This window comes from Passer domesticus, chromosome 2, assembly GCF_036417665.1.
Source record: "Passer domesticus isolate bPasDom1 chromosome 2, bPasDom1.hap1, whole genome shotgun sequence".
In the NCBI taxonomy this organism is placed as follows: Eukaryota; Metazoa; Chordata; class Aves; order Passeriformes; family Passeridae; genus Passer; species Passer domesticus.
The window spans coordinates 79,003,446-79,028,858 of NC_087475.1; the positions used below are offsets into that span (position 1 = coordinate 79,003,446).

The window sequence follows — 25,413 nt, forward strand, 5'->3', positions numbered from 1 at the left end:
TGTATGAATCAACACAGACAGGTGATTGATGGCAACCAAAAAACCACAGCTGAAATGCAAAAAGTAAATCCATTCCATTACCTTGCTGGCTGAAGGAGTCCAAAATGTTGGGCTGTCAGACACACGCAACACAGGGACACAGGTACTGTCAGGTTTCCACATTATTTTCCTTGGGGTCTTGGCATTCCTTAGCTGCAAGGTCACCTGAAGAATCTAGCGTCTAAACCTTTACTCTCAACACAGCTCATGGTCAGTGCTCTCTAAACAGATAAGAAACTTCACCTTTTTTTTTTTTTAATGTTTCATGTAGGATCCAAAATACCCATATTCTCCTTCAGAGTTGTGTTTTTCTTGTACTTGATTGGTTTGCCTTTACCAAGCAGACTGCAGAAAGGTGTATGTGAAGATTTTGAAATATTCCTTCTTTTTAAATATCCTTTTATGGTAGTTTATTTAAAGAATGACACACGTAAGTTCATACTTACTTGTTCCTGTTATGCTTGTCATTTTCAGGCCAGCAGAAGAGTGCAAGGAAGAAAGGGGAAGGTAGGATGGTGCAGAAATGTTTGCAAGTGGCAACTCCTGGGGACCTAGCATCTCATCAGGGTACCAAGGCCTGTTACAGAGTATAAATAAGGAATCAGAAGTGCAGCCCTCATGCCAGATTGTGTTAAAAGATAAAAAGGATGATTCCTGTACAGCTGATAGACACGGCAGCCCAGGGATCAGGGAAGAGCTTTTGAAGTCTAGACAGGAGCTCTTATCCCTGCTCTGCCACTCTTGGGTGACCCCAGTGAAGTGTTGATTTGCTACTCTTCAGCTGGGCAAGTTTACTGCAGTATTTACTGTTAAATATCTGCAGCCAAGAAGAGCACAGCATAGCAATAAGTGCCAAACTAAACCTGCAAGATTCACAGGGGTCATCCCTCAGCTTTGCACTGATTTTCAGAGATGAGTCTGTCCCACACTAGAGGAGAGGTAGAACATCGGGCAAGACACAGCAACACATATAGCACAGCCTGAGCTTATCCTATTAACAATGAGCTTTAGCCAAATGAGCCCCATTTTCACGAGGTGCATTTGCTGGAAAAGCAAAAAGCACTGCAGTAGTCAAGCAAGGTCACATGTGTTTCAGGGAATCTACTGCTTTGTCTGGGTTTCCTGGAAGACTCATAAAAACCATCATCCAGATACAGAAAATAATATTGTTTAATGGAGCAAAAGGTTATCAGTGGTCCTCAGTGTGCAGTTGATAGGGAACATGGCTTGTTGCAGGCCAGTGAGATGCCCCTGAGAGTGGACCACTGAGGTGTGGTGCAGGAGGGCTGCTGAAGTGACCACAGAGTTCAATTCAGGCTCACCAGCTCCATGGAACCAGTCACCACTGGGAGAGTAAGAAATCCCTCCCCTTTCTGGAGTTGGATCCTCTCCTAATGGTAATGAGACACTCAGAAAGAAAGCATTTACTTAGAAAAACATCATCATCTGTCTAAGCCATGGCAGTAATAAAGCTTCTGTTGCCAGAATTCACTTACATTGAGTGATGACTCTTGGAGCATTTTTCCCATGAATTCCCCTGGTACGTTAAATTTACAGAGAGCAAATAACTGTCCCATCTCTTAGGAAATCCATATTAATTTTACAAATGTGCAGGACAGAAGAGAGGCAACTACTGCTGCCTCAGACACACAGCATGGCCCCATTTCTGCAGACCTTTGCAGCTCCTGTAGGCACTGCCACAAAACGCCCCCAGGGCAGGCAGCCACCGCTTTGTATTGGTGTCAGCTCTCATCTAGACAAAGCCCCCGAGGCTGGCCGGCAGGCAAGCCAAGGCACTGACTACAGGATGTGTGAAGCAGGCTGTCCATTCAACATGCTGTTGCCACAAGCTTACTGATGGCAGTTTAAATGACGGGCTCTTCAATTATTTTCAATTTTATTTAAAATTTAAAAAATAAAAGGAAAATCCTTTTATTTGCATTTAATGTGCATTTAATGTTGTTTTCATGAGACCAAGGCTGGTGCATGGCATGGGGAAGCAAGCCACAGCATGCCTTCTAGCTGGTCAGGCTGTCTGGGATGGCTGAGATGACCAAGTGGTTAAAGGAGGACCTACCTCTGGTCCGTGGGCTGGTCACCAGCTCCTCTTCAGCATGCCTGAACTAATGGGTATTGTCCTCCTAAGCCCACTCAGGACAGTCTGTGAGGAACCATCAAGAGGAAAAGGAAGATCCGGTGCCAAAAGTTTAAAAAGACCCTCTAGGACCTGAAGTGCTTTACCTTAACTTGGAAATTCATATTTTACCAAATTTCTAAGACATTTCCTGGGGATAAGAAACGTTATTTTTTGCAGCCAGCTCTACAGAATTAATGAAAACCTTCAACTTCCCAGGACCCTGGGGTCCCCTAGGAGCAATCGTCCCAATTAACATGTTCTTGATTGCTTGTCATTAGGCTTTCAGAGTGTGAAAAAGTGTTGCAGAGAAATCACAGTTCAGCCACCTAGCTAATCCAGTGGAACATTTTTATTGTTGCATCTGAGTGAAGAAGCCATAAAACTGAGAGAGAGAAACTGTGCTGAATCTTTCCAGCTCTTTGAGCAAGTACCCCCCAAAGATTTTGCACAATTTCCCCTCTCCCAGCTGTAATTTAAATAGCCCAAAACCTATGGCTTGTGTAGGAGTTTGTTATATGCTTTATTCTCTCATAACTTACACTTGAGGCCTGGTGGTGCAGAAAGTGATGGCGAATTAAAGGCTCAAGGCACACCAGGGAGGCTCTTCCAATAATCCCAGGGTGAATGACAAGCTGAACACAATTATTAATGGAGATAATAATTGTGAAGATGAGGCACAGTCTCTCTCTGCCTTTTTCCCCTCTTCCTGCAGAGCCTGCACACACAGACCTTTGTCTCTGCCCAAGGGCTGCCTGAAGCATTCCTTAGCATGGATGTGATCATCAAACAGGCTCACAGGAATCTGCAGCACAACCTTCCCATTAAAAATCACAAGGTGTTTTGAACCTTCTGTTATGTGGGCACTGGCCCAGCCTCAGCTGTGACTAGCTCTCTCAGTTGAGGTAGACCAGGTGTACAGGCCAAAATAGGAGTCTCCTCAAGAGTAAATGGGTACATTCCAGGTTACTGGGGAGCCCAAAACCAGACGCAGTGCTCCGAGTGCCACTCGTAACTCCCAAATAGAGGAAAAGAATAATGGTCCTCAACCTGCTGCCTGTGTTTTCATTAAGGCAGTCCAGGATATGGTTCTGAATTGTTCTTCACCACAAGGGCATGTTGCTGGCCCTTGTTCAACTTGTCCATCAGGACTCTGTTCTACAAACAGAGCTGTACACACCACCCAGTCCACACTGTCTGCTTTGTTTTGTAGATGTATGCTGGCAGGTTCAGGACTTAATCCTGTCTGTTACTGTGTTAGATAACCCTCCAAATAAAGCACTTTCTGATATTGTGTCCACCTCTAGGGTCACCAACGTAAGAAGGATGTGCACCTCTTAAGTGGGTCCAGAGGAGGATCATTAACATGATCAAAGGGCTGGCACACTTCGCCTATGAAGAGAGGCTGAGAGAGTTGGGGTAGTTAGCATAGAGAAGGAAAGGCTTCAGGGACACCTATCAGCACCTTACAGTACCTGAAGGGGCTACAAGAGAGCTGGCGACTTTTTACAAGGCATGTAGTAGTAACAGAACAAGGGGGAATGGCTTTAAACTGAATAGAGGGCAGGTTTAGATTAGATGCTACTGTGAGGACAGTCAGACTGGCACAGGTTGCTCAGAGAAGTGGTGGATGCATCATTCCTGGGAGTGTTCAAGGCCAGGGTGGATGGGACTTTGAGCAACCTGGTCTACTGGAATGTGTCCCTGCCTACTGCAGGGGGTTGGAACTGGATGATCTTGGAGGTACCTTCCAATGCAAAGCACTCTGTAATTGTATGACTGTATGATTCCATGACAGATGCTGCTATCCACTGAAATGATAAGGGCAGGATGGAAAGTGTGCTCCAAGAGCAAGGCTAACCAGGCTGCTTGAGGATCGACACTGGAGAGAACTCCAGTGACTGCATGGACAGGGAACTGCTCCAGCTGCAGGTCCCTCCTGGCATTCCCAATGACCAGAACTGATGAGAAGAATCTTTCTAGATGTCAGTGGGGCATTGTGAATGGACTGTATAGAAACATCTGTTTACTGCAGGCAGAGCAATCCTGAAATGTTGTGAGGGGCCACATCAGCTTCCCATTGCTTGTCTCTTATAAGGACCACTCTACTGACTGGATGAAAGCCAGAAAAGGAGCCATTACTGCTCCTCTCTCAGTAATTGCTGAACATCCATATTGCATATTGTCAGACCCTAATATTTCTAAAAATAAACAACTTGCAGTAAGGTTTATAAGGAAAAACTAAAAGCCTGACATAAAGTATCCTGACTCTTTCTTGTGGATGCCTCAGCAGGGGAATAGACTCCAGTCAAGAATGTCTTGTCTTTCCAGTCACTTGGATTAACATGGATGACAAAGAAGCAACCAACAATGCCAGACATGCTCCATGTTACACCTACCACATTGAATGCAGCCCTCCTCTGGACCCACTTAAGAGGTCTACATCCTTCTTATGCTGATGACCACAGAGGCTGACACAATATCAAAAAGTGCTGCATTTGAAGGGTTATCTAACACAGGCACGCACAGATTGCTGTGTTTGGCATCTGCCTGCAGTGAACAAAATGTCTAAATAGCAGTAACCCCAGATGTCCAATGACCCACCAATGCCAATGCAGAAAGATGACTTCTCTGAGCAGCACAGAGCCAGGAAAAGCGCCCTCTTGTTTCACCTTTCTTCAGCTCTTCAGCCCCAGCAGGTGAAGAGCAACAAAGGCAATAACTTGTGATCCTTGCCTATTTTCAATGAAGTTTATCTAGACTGGACAAAAACCATAATTAAAATGATTCTAAACTCTCCCAATCAGAACTAAGCATTTATAAACCATTTCTTCGAGCTTTGCATTTTTACACAGTATTTACTAAGCAACTCCTGCAACTCCTAGTGATTAATATTTATTGATTTGGACACTATGCACACACCTTTTCCTACAGTTAAACCTCAGAATGTATGAAGACATTCATTTGTACCTTTAGATATGTTCTTAATATCATACACCTAGGAATGCTGAATTACAAAATGACCATTAACATTCAGCTAGAGCACAACAAGGTTTTGATGTTTAGACCTCTGGCAAGCTTAAATTTATTTTTACTAGTGTAAACATAGCCTCAGAGCTCCTTGGCATGGCATTTCAAATCTGCCTTTAAAATTGCACCTGGGACACAACAATAATACATAACAAATCAGGCATAGTGAGAACTGGCTGGAAAGTAGTTTTGCAGAAAAGTACTTGAGGTCCTAGTGGACAACAGCATGAATCAGCAATAAGCCACTGCAGCAACAAAGGTAAAAATTCTCCTGGTCAGATTGAAAAGGGTGATCCTTTTCTATCAGTACTCATGAGATCACATCTAGAGTATTTTGACCAGATTTGTACAAGAAATAATAAACTGGAGGATGTCCAATGAAGGGATGCAGCTCTTGCCTTGTGAGAGAATTGGGTTCATTCAGGCTGAAGAAGAGAAGGCTCAAAGGGGACCTTGGTATTGCCCTTAAAAGAAGTACTCAATAAGAGGATGTGAAGAAGCCAGAGGCAGGCATTTCTCAGAGGCTGAGGCTAAGAGCAAGAGGGCTAGAGATAACAGTCATGAGACACAACATAGAGAATTGCAATTAGACATCAAGGAAACATTTTGAACACGAAAGTGGTCAGTCATCAGCATAGGCCATACAGAGAGGTTTTAGAATCTTCGTGTTTGCAGATATTCACAACTTGACAAGATCCTGGACCTGCTGTTAGGAGGGACTTGGACTACAGCAGATAACTCCCAGCCTGTATCCTTCTACTAGTCCACGACTCTGTGACAAACCTTCCTAAAACTACCATAAAGGAAACTGCTTTAAATCGAAGTACAACTAAATCATCTTTCATTAAGTATTTAGTGACTTACAGATAAAACCAGATTTTTTTAAATTCTTTCCGATTCCTTACACCATTTTATCCAAGAAGATATTTCAGTTACATGGTCCTTTTCCTGTCTGTGCATCTGAAAAAAATCTTGACTCTACAGTTGGCTTTCAAACAGCAGATTTCAGAGTCAAGCCTTCAGTTAAGACTATACATGTTTGTTTTTTTTTTAATTTATTTACTTTGGCTATTTTTGCCTTGCTTCACAGAAAGTGTGCAGTTACTTTAAGGAAAATTAAAGTTGTTACCCAGCAATGGTGCATGACACTTTCTAGTCACTTCTACAGAGACGCTTAGCACTGTAGTAAAGAGCCCATTGATAGCTAGAAAGCCACATGGATGAAGCATCAGTGCATTTTAATCTTTTTCCTGCATTTTAATTTCTACAAAGGTAGCATGAAGAGACCCAACTTGGTGTAACATAACTATATGCAGGGAGCTGTTCAGATTCAGACTTCCCAAACTCTCAGGACTGCTGCATAAGTCTTTCCTCATCCTGTGAAGGCCCCAAGTGTAAGGTTTGTTACAGGTTCTTCTGAACATAATGACTAAAAACATTTAAACGCATCAACTTTTATGGAAGAGTTTACTCATTCTATATTACATTTTATGCATAAAGTACATAAAGACATTCCTAAGGGAAAGGGGGGAGTTGTATGTGGTCATCAGCTCCTCCTGATGAGAAGCTTTCAGACAAGATCAGCCAGCCTTAGACTACCTCTGAGAAACTAGATCTTTCTTTAAAACTGGCAGTGAGACAACACAGACTTTTGAGGCAATGTGTTCCAGTGCTTAAATATATTTATAGTTAGAGAGTTTCTCCTAATATCTAACCAAAATCCCCCTTGCTACAAATTAATCTGATTACTTCTCATCCTTCCCTCCACAGACGTGGAGAACCATTGATCACCAGTGCCCTTGCACCTCCATGATGATTGAAAACTCCAGTCCTGTTATCCACTTTTTCCTCTCTTTTATAGAAGAGATTAATCTCCAGCTTTTTCTCATAGACCACATTTCTCCCTGTTGAGCGTCTTTTAAGTTATTCTGCACTTTCTTAAAATGTAACATCCAAAACATTCCTCAAACACAGATTTTGTAAATGTGAGGTAAACTAAATTAGCTAACATCATGTTTCACCTAGGACATGGCTGCCAATGCATTAAGGAGAGACATAAGTGTTTTCTAAGTCAACATTACATTGTTGACCCATCTCCACTTTATGATCTGGTACCACCACCAATTTTTTTTGCACAGCATTTGGAATTACTACTTTCCCCTAAACAGTACTGGAGCTTTATTCCCTAAAACATAGTCTTCAGATTGCTCTTCACAAAATTCCCTTTTCATGATTTTAAACTATATCTACTGTCTGAAGCAGATTCATTCCAGTTGTAAGCCCTTATTCCAAAATGCTTGAGGTCCCTGTCAGATTGTTGTTCTAATAGCTATATAGACTTTCTTATATTCCTTGCTATCTGTACTGTATTTCACACTGTTCTCTTATTTTGACCATAACAGTGGCAGTATTTATCATCAGAAATATTCATTGCAAATTTATGTGAGGTTCTTTGACTCTTGGATCTTTAAGAAGTTCTAATTCATATCTGCTTTTCTTCCCAGATGCAAAATTGATTGGTGAGCTGCTTCTTTATCTTATTTTCTTTAAGATTAGGAATTACAAGATTTTGGAATAACTTTCCCCAGATACCTTCTGATTTTGATTCATGTTATATTAATAATTCTGCCCATTTCAATCAAAACAAATGCATGAAAATCTGTTCCAGCAGATTCCCAAACCCAGAGTTGGATAGTGTGTGTCCAGCTAGGTTGCTTTATCCAGAGGACTTTTATTCCCTGGCTGTCACCATTACCAGTCTTGCCCTTGGAGTGTTCCTCAGGTTGTTAACACACGTCTCACACTTCACGACCTGATCAAGTGATTTCCAATAAACCTCTTCATGTGTTTATGCTTACATTATTATTCCCTTCATCCAGATGTTTTCAAAACTCCTATCATCACTTCCTGGACATTTAAGTAAGCATGGACAGACCTCCTTTCTGTTTAATTGGTATAATTATGATGTAAAGCATGGATTTTAGAGAATGCATCTTATATTTGTATTTATGTAAGTAAACACACATATACAGAAACGTGTGTGTGATTCTACCTCAGTCAGCAGAACAAGCTATGAAAATCCCCAGCAGATGATGAACCAGTTCTTAAAAATAATTTCCAGCAAACTACAGCCCTCTTCCACTGCTAGCCTCCCATCTCCTTCTCCTTCTCCTCCCTGTCTAGCCAAGATCCTCACTGAAAGAATAATTCTTATTCTGACTGAAAAACTATAGCCCAGCAATATCCATCTTACAGTCTATGTGCAGTTTGCATTTTAGAGTGGAAAACACTTTTCACAGCAGCCTTCATACACAGATATCGTTTCAATAAACTTTTTCTTTTTTGTATTTCAACTATACAGTCATAAACTTACAAACAAAACTATTGTGAAATTTCTTCACTGCAATGGTGCTAAATATCTATTAATCACTGGTAACACAAAAGAAGGCTGGCTCGTGTTTAGTGCATGTTGCTGCTCTTGAAGTAAGTTCAATGAGTTCTACTGGGCTTTCTTATGAAGTTACTCCTGCATGCGAACAAAGGTATTACAGCCTTTCCTGAACAGCAAGAGTGTTCAGCTTGTACAGAGCTTTTATCTAAGGAATATCAAATTGGTTACCCAAAGTTAATTAACTCTCAGGGTGTTCCTGTGTGATACATTGTTGTTTTTCACAAACAAAATAAACTTTGCTAGTTTACAACAAGCTGACTGAACTAATTAACATCACCTGTATGTAAAATGCATGAATACACTCATTCAAAGACTCTCAGCTTTCAGAAAAAAAATCAAGATAGTCACATATTTATGGATTTCTTTTTAGTTAAGAGTCAATATTAATTAAAAATTTTTGCTGATGATCCTGCCCCTCCATCCCAAGACCATAGCCAGAGCTGTGACTTCTTGCATTCGAAGAGTATTTTTCCCATCCTGCAGTGTGGAGACCCTGGGGGCATCCCCTATGTCAGGGGAACAGAAGAAGCTTCCCCCAAAAAGTTGTTAAGACCCCATTGGCTACTTTCCCTGTTCCTGTGTCTGTTCCTATGTCCCTGAGCCACTCCCTCCCTATTCCCTGGTTGGCCTTCATGTTTGTACTGCCCCAAGACCAGGCTCACCCCCTGCAACTCGGGAAGAGAGAAACCTGGACCCTCCATGTATGCCTGGGACCTGAACATCTTACCGGGGGGCTGAATAAAACATCTGTGGATCCCACGCAAAGGCCCTTTCTGCTTCCTTACCCTGGACTTAACTGGCAGCTACTCAGGCTGCAACACTGCAGAGCAGATGCATGTGATCCTTGTGGATCATGAAGGCCGTGCCCTCCAGCTCTGCTGGGGCAGCAGCCAGCACATGCAAGCTCACACTGCAGTAGGCACTAGCATGTCTTTCCCATGCTCCCACACTGCTGAGGCACTGGGAACAACCAAGGTCAGTAGATCAGGGACTTGTGGGATTCACAGACCCCAGTTACTCCAGCAGGGTCATGGCAAAATGTGTGGCCACTTGGAACTCAACCGATCCAGCAGAGCCCACATGGACATGCTGAAGCAGAAGTGCTAAATTTTTTATTTTTGTTTGAAGCATAAATTATGAGCTCCCAAGGAAGTTTGTCTCTACAACCAAAGATATATAATAACTGCTGACAGTCTCACATGATGTATAGCTTTATTTTGACATCTAAAGGACTATTTTCAATTATTTCTTCCTGGACAATTATGCTTATTCTAGCCCCATAATGCATTGTGTCAGTCATCTCTGGACATAAAACACTTTAATAGTGTACAGTAAGCTTTTTCCTTCCATACAAAATATCTTTGGACCTATAATTACATTTCATAAAACTTCAGTACCATAATTTAGCAGTCCCTTTCCTAATGTTAGGTCTGCATTTGTACAAAATACAAAAAGGCTGTATATATGCTTTATCTCTAAAGCTTTAATTTATTTCTTGTCTATATAAAGTGTCAAAAAACTGATCAAAGTGGTGTCTTATGAGGCAAGAATTAAGTTAATATAATACCTTGACAAGGCCATTCCCCAACTGGCAGCAGTGCAGGATTAGCTTGGGTTTGAAATTAGTTAACTTCACCACATAACTTTCCTTATAGTAGGACAATAATCTTGTCCTATATTATCCTCCATTATCCAGTGCCAGACTATTTCACATCATTTTAGAAGAGAAAAGCCTGATCACTATGGCTATGCCAGACTTGCCTGTTCTGATGCAGATTTTTTTATAAAGCCCAGCAAATGACCAGGTGTCTCCAGGAGTGGGATAACAACATGGGGTTTGTAAAGGCAGCTATAGCAAGGACTAGAGCAGGCTCAGATACCTCAGAAGGGTTCCTATACAGCAAAGAAGCAAAAATCAAGGCAAGGCCACACAGATAGGGAAGTAGACTTTCATTTCTGAAGAAACAGATTTGCCTCACCCACACCCATTCTCTCAATATTCTCTCATTCCTCTACAGTTGTAAGAACTGAGATGTTTGTGTATTCTAGTAGCTCATCCTGAATGCCTTATGGTGACATAGAGGGTGAGGGACACCAGTTGGAAAGTTCTTATCCAGTCTTCAGGATTCATCATGAGTAGTGATAAAATGCATGAACATTGGAGCCTTTGCAGCCTCCTTTGACAAAAAAAAGGCTTATATACAGTGTGAGCTGTTTTGCACCAGCTTTGTATCTGTGATGAGGTCTGAGGTCATGGAACAATTATCACTATTTCCAGCACTTGGAATTTTATTTACATCATTCCTCTACTTTATCTTCCTTTTCTCAGTCTTTTTGACCTACCACTTATACACTATTACTTTAAATACTACTTTGCCACTAATTCCAATGCCTTACACACACATGCTCTCATTCACACTCTGTAGATATGATTTAAAAACTTATACGGCTCAGAATGTCCTAGTGGCAGTAAGGGTCTTACCTTGACATGTAAGGCAAGAGCCCAGACTCACCCAAATGCCATCTTTCAAAGCTTTCAGGTACAGGAACTGGAGACCCAGGGTATAGAAACCATTCATTGTAAGAACAAGCAAAGCCATACAGGTACAGTGGAATGAGTTTGAGATATATTGCTCTATCCATCACCTCAAAGGAAAAGATTTCATTCAGCCATGGCTCACACTGTGAATAGGGGTTAAATCAGAGATATGAGCCTAAATTTTCTACCAACAGACAGAATTTCATAGGAAGACAAGTCACACTGGAATTATTGGCTCCACAGGTACACTGGATTTTGAAAAGGAACTTTCAGGATGTATGGTTAGGGACTCAAAATAAGCGTGGCTTACTTGATCTTGGTTCTGTTAATTGACCCCAGATTACACTTTTGGGTACTTGGAAAACAGTAGTTCTTATGGTACTCAGGAAATCAAGGGTGTAATTATGATATGAAGTTTGTACAATCACTTTAGAACATTCCAAAAGCAAGCCATTTATAACAAAAATGCTTCTTACTGTTTTAAGAAGCATTTCAGTCCCCCTTGCTCCACAATTCTCAATTATTTCAATGCACACTGGTAATAAGACTTGAGATCATTAACCTGTAAATCATTGGTTCAAATCTTGAAGAGTTCATTAGTGACTAGAAGGCATTAGTATCTAATGACTGGTCTCATTCCAGTGGACAAATAGTTGCTGCCACAGCTGGCATTAGTCAATTACTGTGTTACAAATCTAGGAAAGATACCAGGTCCAGATTTCTCTGCTGCCAATCTGACATCCCTGCCAGTTCAAATTATTAAACTTTGAAAGTATTTTTTTCCTGTGTTTTCAAGAGAAGCTCTTAGAACATTTGTTGGGAAATTACAGAAGAGTATTAAAAAAACCCAAAACACAAAGCAACTTTTAATGTTTGAGTCTACTTTTCTAGAGATTTCTGTCTTATAACTTGATCACTGTAAAAAAATCACTGTCTGAAAAAATGCAAAAGAACAAGAAATGCATTTTCCACAGCTGGGACATTTCATAATGTCTCTCTCTCTCCCCTATGTGTATTTCTCTGCTTCATCAAAATTTGGAAATCACAGTGGTTCTGCTAATATGCAGAACCACTCTACAGAGTATGTACAGCAAGCCTCATCCATCCTGCAGCAAGCCTGTGATGATGGGGCCCAAGGGCTACAAGGACTCTTGTATGCCACAGAGGTCAGACCCTTGTAATCCACACCAGTCCAACACAAGTATTTCCAGGCACATAACACTTCCAACACCATCCAGCAAACTTGAATTGGAAGTCAGGACAGATTTCTGAGAAAAAATGCACCACTATTGCTCTGTTTCTTCTAATTTAAGTGTTAGCTACTGGGAACACAGCACTGTTTTAGAAGAACTTTTGCTCATTTTTTTTAGCAACACCAGAAGCAAAAAGACCAAAAATAACAAAAGATGCAAAAACCAGAAGAAATTAAATATATCATGAAGGAACAAAGCACTACTAAGAGGGGGGCTTTCTAGATGAAAACAGGCAGCAGACCCCAGGTGCCAGACCATTATAGGCTGCCATCTGACTGCACATGTACAGCCACTCTCATGTATTTACAATAAATTATTATATGAGTCATAAGCCACATTACTGACCTTTGCAGTCCATTAATTTTATTCTTTCCTCCTGTTCAATTAGTGCAAGACCTTGCATCATTGTGGGTAACCCCAGAAGAATTGTAACTAAAAATTAATATGAAGCCAACGCATGGTGTGCAAAGCTCTGAACTACTTTTTTCACCACGTGTTTATTATAATGAAACTGTGATGAAGACTTTATTGCTAAGTAAAATACTTTTGAATGTACAGTCACTGACCTGCAAAGTGTTCATATGGCAAATGTATTAGGACATTTGCCTAAAGATCTCTGTCACAGCTGAGAAATAAACCAGGCCAGTTTTGAATAGGCTTTAACACACTAATCACGACCTACAAGTTTCGCAAATCGCAAATCCTCACACCTCCTGCTACAAAAAAGGCTTAGATATTCAGCATGTAAAATCCAATTAATAAATAATTTTAGGATGCATGTGTTTTAAGTTACTACATGGCAAAAACATTAAATCAGGCCCTTATTTCTTCTGTGCTTGTAATATATGTCTGGATTAGCAGACATTGAAAATACCACTCCAGCAAGGACTAGTTGTAGAAGTAACCAAATGAACTAAAGCAGTATTTGTGTTTACCCCTCTTACCTGTCAGCCTCTCAACCAAAATAACCCTGGGTTGGTAAGAACCATATCATGCAGCAATGCAACCAGAGAGAGGAAATATTTTAGTGTGGGCTCCATCCTGAAAATCCTCAACACACTCAGTTATGAAGATGCATAATCAAGTCTCACTTATCTTCTGAGCAAAGGTTAAAAATATCCAATAGAATAAAAAGGAAATTAGTTATTTATTATTTACCATATGGCTGATCTGGCTCACCTGACAAAACAGCAGCAGGAGAGAAGAGAGCCGGGGTAGAGTCAGAGACGTGCTCTCCTCCTCATCACCAGGTATCACCCCCAAGTGGAAATTTTGTGCTGCTTGTGGGATTTGTCAGCTGTCCTTGCAACCCTTCTGCCTGTGTGGTGGGCAAGAAGAGGTTTGTGAAAGCCACGTGCCCACTGCACAATGTGCCCTGAACCTAGAGAGCAGCCAAAGCTCCTTCTGGACCGGTTCCTACCTGGCTTTGCTCCCTGACATCCTGGGCTCCGCCTGTACCAGGCTAAGGCTTTGTGGACAGTATTGCTCTGAACCTGACAGAACTAGGTCCTGAAGGACATAAAGGGCATAAACAGTTGCTGTCCATATTTTACATCACCTGCATAAAAATAGATCACTCCACCTTCCAAAGTAAGCAGTTAATAATAAGCATAACCTATATTTTCTAAAGTAGGAAGAAAGAATGCACTCAGCAAGTTTGTTATCTTTGGCATATTTTTCCTAAGCTGACTGATTGCATTAATAAGGCATAAGAAGACACATATATTAAAAATTCTGCATTTAAATCTTACTTTGTTTGATCTACTACAAAGTGACAAATCCAAAAATTTCAAAGTTATAGATGACACTTTATTTCAGGAAAGAAATAGGAATCTAAGACAGAGACTGAGGGTAACAACTGTCTCTAGCCGAAATTCTTAACTTAAGTTGCATTAAATCAGGCAATTAACATTACAATCCAGAGGCATGAAGGCCGATTGTTTTTTCTGAATTTGTTTCCTTGGGGCTTGACAGTGACACTCAGACACAGCTCTCAATAGAGGGTAACGTTTAGCTATGCCACATTAGGAAGGAGCCTTGGGAGGCAATCACAGGTTCCTATTTTGCCTTGCTCAGAGGGGAGAGCATTTCACTGCATGATTGAAAAAACACTTGCTTATTCCTTTCTTCTCCACTCTCTTGCTTATTCCACTTCTCCACTCCAGTTGTGCCCATTGTCAGACAGTTAAGCACTTCAGAGAAATGTTCATTTCCCCATCACAACAAGGATGAACTTCTGTCAGGGACCTCGAGACACCCTTTATAGACAGAAAATTGTTTCCAGACTTTCCATTTCTGCTATGAAAATAAAACAAATAAATCCATTTCTACATGCCCATCCTAGAGCTGGTACCATAGCCTGTACCTGAGCCACTGAAATAAACCAGGGAAACAGGTCTAGCAAATAAAACATCAAATTGCTTTTAAAAAGATGTATAGCAATCTTCTTTTGGATAAAGGTATGCCTGATCACACTGAAAACAAAAATAGCACATGATGCTGGTAGTGGGTTATCTGCACAAGATAAAGTGCAAACGAGACAGAAGAGCCAGCTCTTGCCCCTCTGACTTGAATTCAGATTGTCTGTACAAGCTTATGAACCCTGTACAGTGGGGCCAGATTAGCTCCAATTCCTGTGCTTCTCTGGCTATCAACCTTACAAGACACTACAAGAGAGGGAGAATTTGGACATAATACATATCAACCTCAAATACAGCATTTTCCCACACAGTCACTCAATTTTGCGATCTTTTAGTGTCATATATTAACTTACATTTCATTCTTTGGTTAAAGCAAGAGCTTTAACCTTTATAGTGGTATCTATAAAGGAGAACAAAGGAAAGGTCCCCTCCCTCAAATTTTTTTTCAAGCATAGATAGTCATACTGATGAAACTGCTTCCCCCAAAGTTAGCAAGAGCACTCACAGGTAACAATTTGCAGAATGAGGTCAGAAAAGATGCTAAGTGACACAAAAAATGACTGTACACTCATCAAAAATGCCAATCTTGAAAGGATGGTCCATAAAGACCAAGGAAACAGAGTTCTTTTGCATGTGCTCTGTCCAGGATCCCAATATGAACAACACAAAACATGCATGCCAAGAAAAACTGATCATTCAAGCTCCCTTTTTTCAAAGAGGGTAAATGGCCCACTTGAACTCCTAGCAAACTTTGCTGGGGGAAGACAGGAATGGGGATTTTTAAATAAGCCATGAAATCATAAAATTTATGACCTAGAGGCCACAGTTCTTCAGTCAAGAGTCCAAACAGATCTGTTGCTTTAACATTACATGTCTCATTCATATGGAAAATGCTCACAGCCACAAAGAGTATAAGGGGTCTCCATGTCAGCTCTTGCTAGGTAATGAAGCCTTTGTAGTGAAGTGTTCATAGCCAATAAAAGTAATAGCTGAATTTCACTTATTTCCCCTATGCATCAGCAGACTTCTACACTTTTATATCTCCTGAAGTTAAGCATTATTGCATCCTTCTATGTACCCATCACTGTGCTGTTCATTTTGAATCAATTCACAGGATCCAAAACTCCCAATATTCAGCTCTAATTTTGCCGTTTCAGTCCATTATTAATTGTGCCATATGCTTCAAAATTAGCCAGTGAAGCTTTCTTGGCTTTGCTCCCACTCCTCCCCATACTTGGATAAGTCATTTAATTATTTTAAATCAATTCAAATGTTTTCCTCAAGGTGGTGGGAAACCTTCTGTGCTTAAGATAGTAAAACTCATACTAATATGTTTTTCTCATCTCCTTTAGTTATCAGATTATGAATAACTTTGTAACCACTTAAAATTAATTTACATATCTCCTAGCAATAACACACAGCCAGCAACACTGCATGGACCTTTCTTAATGCAGGTGTGCTACCTGCACTGTGAATTTGGTATATTTTAGGATCTGATTGATTATTCCAAACTCATCCTCAAAGTCAGTAGGAACTACACAGGATGTATGGAAGAGATTTGCCACAGGGATGGAACATTCACAGATCAGAAGCAGGTACAGAATTATGCTCAAAGTGTTTATAAGACTCAGTTTATCAGAATCATCCACTCAGCGGACAACTGCTGCCCCTGTATTCTCCAGCTGTGCTCCTTCCTCTCCTCCTGACACAGCTGTTTACTCCACAAATTGTCCCGCAGATTCATCCCGGCAGAGAGAGGCAGCAGCTTTTCAGATTTGCCCAGGAATCTGGCTTTGACCAGTTTCCCCCAAGGGGTCATTTCAGAACACAGCCCTGCTTCTGTTTGGTGATTCTTTCTCCTTTGTGCAAGCTCTCATCTGCTTTACCCTGAATATACTTCCTTTCCACAATAGGTGCCTTTGGCAAGGTACCACAGCAGTAAAGGCCCTTATCCACAGAAAAGGTGATTCAGGGTAACAGCAGGGAAAGCTTCCTCATATTGCCTCAATTTTAATCCTGCCCTGGAGAGTTTCCTGATGTTGTTGCACTCTTGTTAAAAACAGCAGTCAGCAGCTGATCACTTTCTAGCACAGATGGACCCCATGAATCTGTAGTCAAAAGTTATTGCTGAAACCATTCATTGGTATGTCTTCAATTTGCGATTCATGCTCAGCCTCTTGCATTCCAGCAGTTTTTGCTCCATATCACTTGTATCAGCTAGTACCAACATCTGGACCGAAGATCAAAGCTCAGGTCCAGATGAATCAGTGCAGACTATGGCAATTTCTCTCCTACACACTGGAGCCTTGAGCACTGGACTGAAATGAAACAGTTCATCAATTTGCTTCCAGCATGTAGCAATGTGTATTTGGATATTATACCAAATTTCCTGTGTACTTGCAGCAGTGCTGCAGGCTGAGAGGGAGGCTCTGCTGAAATTGCTTGGTCAGGGACAGAGTGGGAAAATCAGCTGAATGCATGGAGAGAAGGTGGGCTTGCAGGTCCCTGGGGGTGGCAGGCAGCACAGCTTTCTCCAAATCAGTGTTGGTGAACATGCTTTACTGATGCTAGCCCAGGAAAGAAACAGCCATCTATCCAATGCTTTCACACTGAAGATATTATTGTAAATCATTAGGGAGTGGTTTCTGCTCTGACAAAACAAGTCAGACATCCAACATCACTTCTTCAACATTAGCTGTACCCATAAGAGATCTAAGGAAGATGGTTCCTTGTTGGATTCAAGGTAGCCATTAGTGCTCCAGTGACTGACCAGAGTAAAAGATCCTTGTATTTATTTCACTTTGTTTACACAAGAAAAGAGGAAGGAAAGTCTGTTACATTTCTTAAAGAATAGGCTTATCTGGATTTGTTTTACTTACACTGCTGTGCATTAGAAATAGTGCCATTTATCTCTGTGGGGCTATCCCAAGGTAAAACTGCCATGAAATTGAAACCATGGACACGTATCTAGAATAAAGGTAATGAACATCCCTCTCTTCACAGGAAGTACTGCTGAAAGTGAGGTTTAGCACAATGCTATACCTGGAGTTCTATGCAAATTTCAGCAGAAGTCTTGGGAATATTTCCTTTTCTTCTTCTTGCATATTAGGCATGACCTTCATTTGTAAGATCCCAAAATAATCTAAAAGTCTAAATACAGGACTAGAATTCTGAATACAAAGCAGTAATTAAACTCAGCAAAACCAATGCTTAGACCAAACTGTGAATCCCAGAAATTAGGATGCACAGTTTAAGTTCCCTTGACAAGCCCTTCATGCCTTCATTCACAATGTGTGAATGGAAAAAGTGGATATGGAGTTAAAGCTGGCATGAGAACTTTGCTTATAAATTCTCTGTCTTTTGTAAATTGGCTACGTTGGGCTACATGTTGTACAGCACACTCTTGACAGAGGATGAGTTTTTAGAAGCAGCTTTACAGATCAATAACTTAGTTTTAATTTTAACAAGAATGAATTTACACATATATATAGCCAGAGAGAATAAATACTAAACATATGATGAATCCAAGCATCAACTAAACCAGAATATTTTGTGTCTTCAATCAATATAGCAATGCTAGCAATATTTTTTATTTTACTTTTACCATCACTAAATCTTCTTATAGAAAAAACATTCAGGTAATGCCTGTACTGTCAAAAATGACATATTCACCACTTCCTATCTACACTCACCATTATAATAATTTGTTTTGTTAGGAGAAAAATGGCCTTTGTTTTGTTACAGAAACTGCCTCCTCCAGGAGGAAACAGATTCTCAAACTCAGAGGAAACCTGCTCAAACATGGAGACTTTGATACGGTGGGAACTGCACATCAAATCTCCATGCATAGTATCAAATATTATTTCCTCAAATGTGTTTAATCTCCAGACTTCAAAACAGAATGAGAATCTTTCATAGATAACTAGGTTGCCTCTTCTTTTTACTGAGACCACAGCTTTCACTACCACCACGATCATTCTAAAGTTACAGAAAGCAAAACACAACAAAAATATAAACATTTTGCCTTGATACATTGAAAGTTCCTGCTGGAAAGAAAACTTGCTCATTTGATTTGTCAAATATCTCACTTCCAAAAAATTATTTCAAGCATTAAAGCAAACTTTCATTTTTCAGTAAAGAAAAATAAATCTTGAATGGAGAAAAGAAAGACTTACAACCACACTCAAAAGCAGAAATGACCAAAACAAAATTAAAAAAAAATTAAAAATAAAATTGAGAAAATTAGTGACTACAAGAAAATGTTCTGAGAGAAAATGAGATGCAGTGCAAAACACCAAAAACATGCCAAAAATAACCTCACAGATGCTGCAAAAGCAGGGGAAAACTATCAAGGAGGAAGACAGAATGCTGAGGGGAAGATATGAGAGCCATGACATGGATACTAAAAAAAAAATAAAATAAAATCCTCAGCAAAGTAAAACCTAAAAAACTCACAGAATGCCAGGAAAAGCAGGGACATGGATCAAAATTTGCAAAAATTGATACCCATCCAAATCTTGGAAACAGAAAAAAAGACATAAAAACACTCTGAAAAGACACATAATCAAACAAAATGAAACTGAAAAACAACCCAAGAAAATAAGGCAATTTAATGACTACAGGAATTTGGACCAGGATTAAATGAGGTGCAGTACAAAAAGCCAAAACATGCTAAAACTAACCTCACAGATGCTACAAAAGCACAAGAAAAAAACAAGGTAGAACACAAAACTATGAGGGGAAGAAATGAGAGCCATGGCATATATACTGAAAAAAAATCTTGGCCAAAGTAAAACCCGTCAAATGGCCTAGGATGCCATGAAGTGAAGGGACATGAAACAAAGCTTACCCAATTCATCCACATTGAAATCAAAAGAAATAATCACCATTTTTCTTCTACGTATCCCTGCCATCTACAGTCAAGGCTCTGTCTTCCTCCTTGATATTTTCTCCTGATTTTGCAGCATCTCTGAAGTTCATTTTGGCATCTTTTGGTCCTTTGCACTGCACCCCATTTCCTCCCAGACTGTTTTATTGTAGTCACTAAATATCCAAATTTTCTGGGTCTTTTGGGTTTTTTTCAGTTGCATTTCATTCGATGGTATCTCCTTTCCAGAGCGTTTGAAAGGCTTTCTTTTCTGGGACGCAAGATTTCAATGGGAATCAATTGGGCAACCTTTGGTCCATGTCCCTGCACTTGGTGGCATCCCATGCCTTTTGATGGCTTTGACTTTGGAGAAGATTTTTTTTTTATCTTTCAGTATGCCTGCCGTGTCACTGATACCTTCCCCGCAAAGTTGTGACTTCCTCCTTGATTTTTTTCTCCTGCTTTTGCAACATCTCTGAGGTTAGTTTTGGCATGTTTGGGCCCTTTGCACTGCACCTGATGTAATCCTGGTCCATTTTCTCGTAGTCACTAAATTTCTCAATTTTCTTTTTTTTCTCTCAGAATCCATGCCATGGCTCTCATATCTTCCCCTCAATGTTCTATCTTCCTCCTTGATTTTTTCTCCTACTTCTGCAGCATCTGTGAGGTTAGTTTTGGCATGTTTTGGTGTTTTGCACTGCACCTCATTTCCTCCCAGACCATTTTCTTGTAGTGAGTCAATGTCCCACTTTTCGAGTTTTGTTGGGATTTTTTCAGGCACAGTTCATTTGATGGTATCTCCTTTCCAGAGCATTTGAAAGGCTTTCTTTTCTGGGACACAAGATTTTATTTCCTTTCGGGAAGGGAAACAAAATCTTGCAATTTTAATGGGAATCAATTGGGCAACCCTTGGTCCATGTCCCAGCACTTGATGGCATCCCATGCCTTTTGATGGCTTTGACTTTAGAGAAGATTTTTTTTTATTATTTTTCAGTATGCATGCCATGTCACTGATATCTTCCCTGCAAAGTTGTGTCTTCCTCCTTGACTTTTTCTCCTGCTTTTCAACATCTCTGAGGTCAGTTTTGGCATGTTTTGGCCCCTTGCACTGCACCTCATAATCCTCGTGTATTTTCTTGTAGTCAGTAAATGTCCCAATTTTCTTTTTTTTTCCTTCAATTGCATTTCTTTTGATCGTATCTCCATTCCAGTGTGTCCAGACATTCTTCTTCTCTGTTTCCAGGATTTTAATGCAGATCAATATTGGCATGGTTTGTTCCATGTCTTTGCACTTGATGGCATCCCATGCCATTTGATAGATTTGACTTTGACTGGGAATTTTTTTTTGTTTGTTTTTCAGTGTCCATGGCATGGCTCTTATTTCTTCCCCTAAAAGATCTGTTTTCCTCCTTGATATTTTCCCCTTCTTTTGCAGCATCTCTGAGTTTAATTTTGGCATCTTTTGGTCCTTTGCAATGCACCTCATTTCCTCCCAGACCATTTTCCTATAGTCACTAAATGTCCCAATTTGCTGGGTTTTTTTGTTTTTTCAGTTGCATTTCATTTGATCGTATCTCCTTTTCAGAGTGTTTGTACATCTTTCTTCTCCGTTAGCAAGACTTTGTTTCCTTTCCCGAGAGGAAATACAATAATTTCTTGTAGTCACTAATTTCTCAATTTTCTTTTTTTTTTTTTCAATTGCATTTCAACTTATCATATCTCCTTTCCAGAGTGTTTATAAGTCTTTCTTTTCTGTTCACAAGATTTTGTTTGGTTTCTCCAAACACAACATATGTGTTTCCTCTCCTGAAAAAAAAAATCTTTGCCAAAGTCAAAGCCATCAAAAGGCATGGGATGCCATCAACTGCAGGGATGTGGACCAAAGCTTGACAAAACTGATTCCCATTGAAATTCTGGAAACAGAAAAGGAGGACTTCGAAACACTCTGGGAAGGAGATATAATCAAATGAAACCCAACTGAAAAAAAAAATTAAATAAAATTGGGAAATTTAGTGATAATAAGAAATTATTGTATTTCCTTTCGGGAAAGGAAACAAAGTCTTCTTAATGGAAAAGAAATATTTACAACCACACTAGAATGGAGATATGATGAAATGAAATGCAATTGAAAATGAAAAATAGAAATAAAATTGAGAAATTTAGTGAGTATAACGAAATGGTTTTGATGGTTTTCATTTTTGGCCAATTCTTTTTTTTTTCCAGTGTCCTTGCCATTTCATTCATGTTCTTCCCCTCAATGTTCTGTCTTCCTCCTTGATTTTTTCCCCTGATTTTGCAGGTATTTCCTGGCAAATGCTTTCACGATAATAACTCTGAGTCACACAAGAGCTTAAATGCTGTGTATGTTCAGAGTGGAACACTCAAATTGCTTTCTAATTTGACTTTTGCTATCGGCTCCTGATAATGTCACCAACACCTGATGATAAAAGAAACTCAGAGGAGAACTGCAAACCTAGTATTTTTTTTTCCCTCTTGTTCACTTCAAAAACATAATCTTCATCCAGGAGAGCCTTTCCCAAAGCTCAGCTTTACAACCAGTCTGTGTATCAAGTACCAGTCACAGTCCATGACAGTTATATCTGGGCACTGCAGTAATGTACTTAACAGGGAAACAAAAACCACAACAGCACAATATTCACAAACATCAGTAAATTCTGCACCCATTCCAGATTTTCTCCTCTAATGGAGAGAGTTTATTATTTTCAAGTAGATCCACAGCCCAAGGTCTCCACCTGCTCTGCATTAGACCTAGGAAGGTCCCTTTTTCACAGCTCCTTTTTGCTACTAAGCATATGCAGAGCTCCATGGAATCAGAGCAAAGGAGATTTCCAAGTGCTGCTAAAAGGCTGAATCGCTTCCCCCAGGGGGTCCCTGCCACTTGATTAATATGTGTAGCTGTTAAAAGCCGTTCAAATGACAGTGCTAAAAAACAGAACAAACACCACAGAGGAAAGGCTGGCTAAAATCACCAAAGCATGAAAATAAAATTAATAAAAGAATTGTAAAAGAAAACCAAACAAAAGCAGAGGCAAGGATATAGTCAGAGCTGACAGTCATCCAAAATCAGCTTTATCTTCCCTCTTTACTTTTTCTTCCTCCTTTGCCCTCCCCATTTCCTAACTCCTCCATTCCACTTACAGAATTCTTTGGCCTCTGCTGACAGTTTAACATTACAAATCCTCATGTTGAATCTCATGAAGTCAAGCAGGCTCAGTGAAGATCACTGGGCTCAGTTTACTCCTGGCATAATCTCATCCAAATCCATGGAGTTACATGAGGGATGACCTGGAACCAGTGATGTTTTCTGAGTTTTCTGACATGCAGTTTTGGAGCTCTGTAACTCCACACTGATGACACAGTGAAGGGTTCTCTGAACATAGCAGAGGAGAAAGAAAAAATATGAGTTCCTTGAATGGTTTTCATCATAGTAGTTGCACTACATATGTCATATATCAGAACCGTTCCCATGTTCCTTGCACAAGATTCATGACAGCTCTAAAACCACACCATAGTTCACCAAGTTGGAAAACAAATTTCCTCACAGATGGAGAAATATATTTTTGTGGTAAAATGGCAAGGAGCACAGTGTCCTTTAGAGCAACTTAACAAAAGGAATTATACTATTCCTGGAAAGCTCTTTCTGCTTTTTTTTGTCTGAAAAATCTATGCAGTTGTTTATTCATGAAGTGATAATTCTCTCTTTGTCTCAGTGAAAACTTTTTCCTGGGAGATAAAAAATATCTGCTGTATTGTTTTTGAGCAGTAATAACCAACTCACACCAAGGCTGTATTTTTTGTTTATTTGTACTGCAATAATGCTGGGAGCCCCTTGCTGGCACTAGATGTCACTGTGTTGAGACTGAGTACATACAGGATAAGATACGCCCATTGCTATGACTAATCAGATGCACTGCATTTTAAATGGAAAAAGGCAGGGAAAAGCAATCAGAAAATAAGACTGCCAAACACCCCAAGAGGTCATCTGATCCATTTGGGGATGCGTGGCAGACTCACTTATGGCTGATCAGCCATTGGTCTCAGTGGTTTCACCCATTTCACAAGTGGAAAATAAAAGATTGCGTCATGCCCATAAATCCAATTGCCTGGTTGCAAAGTCAAAGTTTAGCCTAACGCTCCCAAGTCCTGGTCAACAGAGACCATGAAAATATTTTATCTTATCTGAATTTGGGAGTTTCTAAGGAAAACAATCATAAACCTCCTGCTATCTGTACCTGCTACTATGAAACAGTGAGTTCAAATAAATTTAGCTACCAGTTACAATTTTTTATTTGCTCTTCTGCACTCAGGAATACCTAAATAAAAGCACAAAACTCACAAATGGTTGTATATCCACATATCCACATCATTTAGCACATTGCATTAGATATTTACCTTGCCTGCATTCTCAGTAAAACACACTATTCCATGTTATACATATGAAAGGCCCACTGCACAAAAATCCACACAAGATAAAGAACCAACATCAAAAGCCCTCTATATCTGACAAAGACTTTTTGCATACTGCAATGCACCTCTCCCCATGTATTCTGTGAAGCAGCATACACATGTAACATCAGACAAGACCATCCTTTCAGTCAGTGACTGCAGATACTGAGTTTTCTGTTTCAATGCAGAAGAAAAAAATAGTTCCAAGTTACAGACAGGTTCTTTTCTATCTCCATGTTATCATCGCTTCTCCAGGCTGAAGTGTAATCACTGTCTTTTGCAGGTTACTGTTTCTACCTTCTATTTCAAATAACTTTCATACATTGGTGCAACTGAGGCAAGATTAATATGACTTTCCTTTTTAATATAAATCTTTTGATTTGTTGCTGAATGGACTGTTCTCAATATTGCTATCTAACTGCAAGGGACAATGTTGTTTATCATTTCCCCTCGAAAGCAGCCATCCAGATCTAGATATTACAGTACTCTGAATTGAGAAACCATGAAATATAAATGTGTTCCTACCATAGGGTTTAAATGAATGTTTATTTTACATCTGAAGTACCTTTTACATTTACTTCCCATCTATGACACCTAGATAATAATCCTCACTAAAATAGCTAATGCTGAAAACATCCTCTGAATAAGATACATAGGAGTTCAAAATTAGTGAAATGCAGATCATAAGAAATAAAAATGTAAGTAATTCACTTAGTTACAAAACTAATGGAGCATTTCACCCCTTTGGAAATGCTGGGGCTTTTTAAGCCAGAACGTCTCGGGACAACTCCCTAATAAAGTCTAAGTCTTGCTTGGAAGGAAAAAAAAAAGGAAAATCCTTTATAATATGTTGAAGTATTGTTTGCAAATATTGTTTAAAAACATTTTTACATCACAAAAAATATAGTCTAAATTGTAAATCTGAAAAAAAACAAGCCAATGTCATAGCTTTACTCACATTAAATTTCAGTTTTCAACCATGTTTTTTTTTCCAGTTTGGAAATGAAAAGACATCACATAACTTTTGAATTTCCTATCAGGTAAGGAAACATGGTTCCAGTTTTAACAGAATACTTACTTTTTTTCAGCTAAATGGCTCCTTCTGCTAGCCATACTCCCCTCAAGGCACACACTCCAACAGCAAAGCTGAATATTAAAACACTCAACATACTTAAACACAGCAGAAGTTAATGAAGAAATGTCCTTTGTTGCT

General features: G+C 39.8%; 1 long non-coding RNA gene across 3 annotated transcripts in view; it reads right to left on the minus strand.

The window, feature by feature from the left end:
• LOC135294339 (uncharacterized) overlaps positions 1-24,260 on the minus strand; it is a 52,026-nt gene extending 27,766 nt beyond the window's left edge. For all 3 annotated transcript variants that reach the window (XR_010356464.1, XR_010356463.1, XR_010356462.1), the window contains exons 1-3: positions 22,893-24,260; positions 13,867-13,955; positions 13,626-13,764 (exon numbers count right to left, since the gene is read on the minus strand). This is a non-coding gene — a long non-coding RNA (uncharacterized LOC135294339). The remainder of the gene's footprint in view (positions 1-13,625; positions 13,765-13,866; positions 13,956-22,892) is intronic.
• Between the last annotated feature and the right edge of the window lie 1,153 nt (positions 24,261-25,413).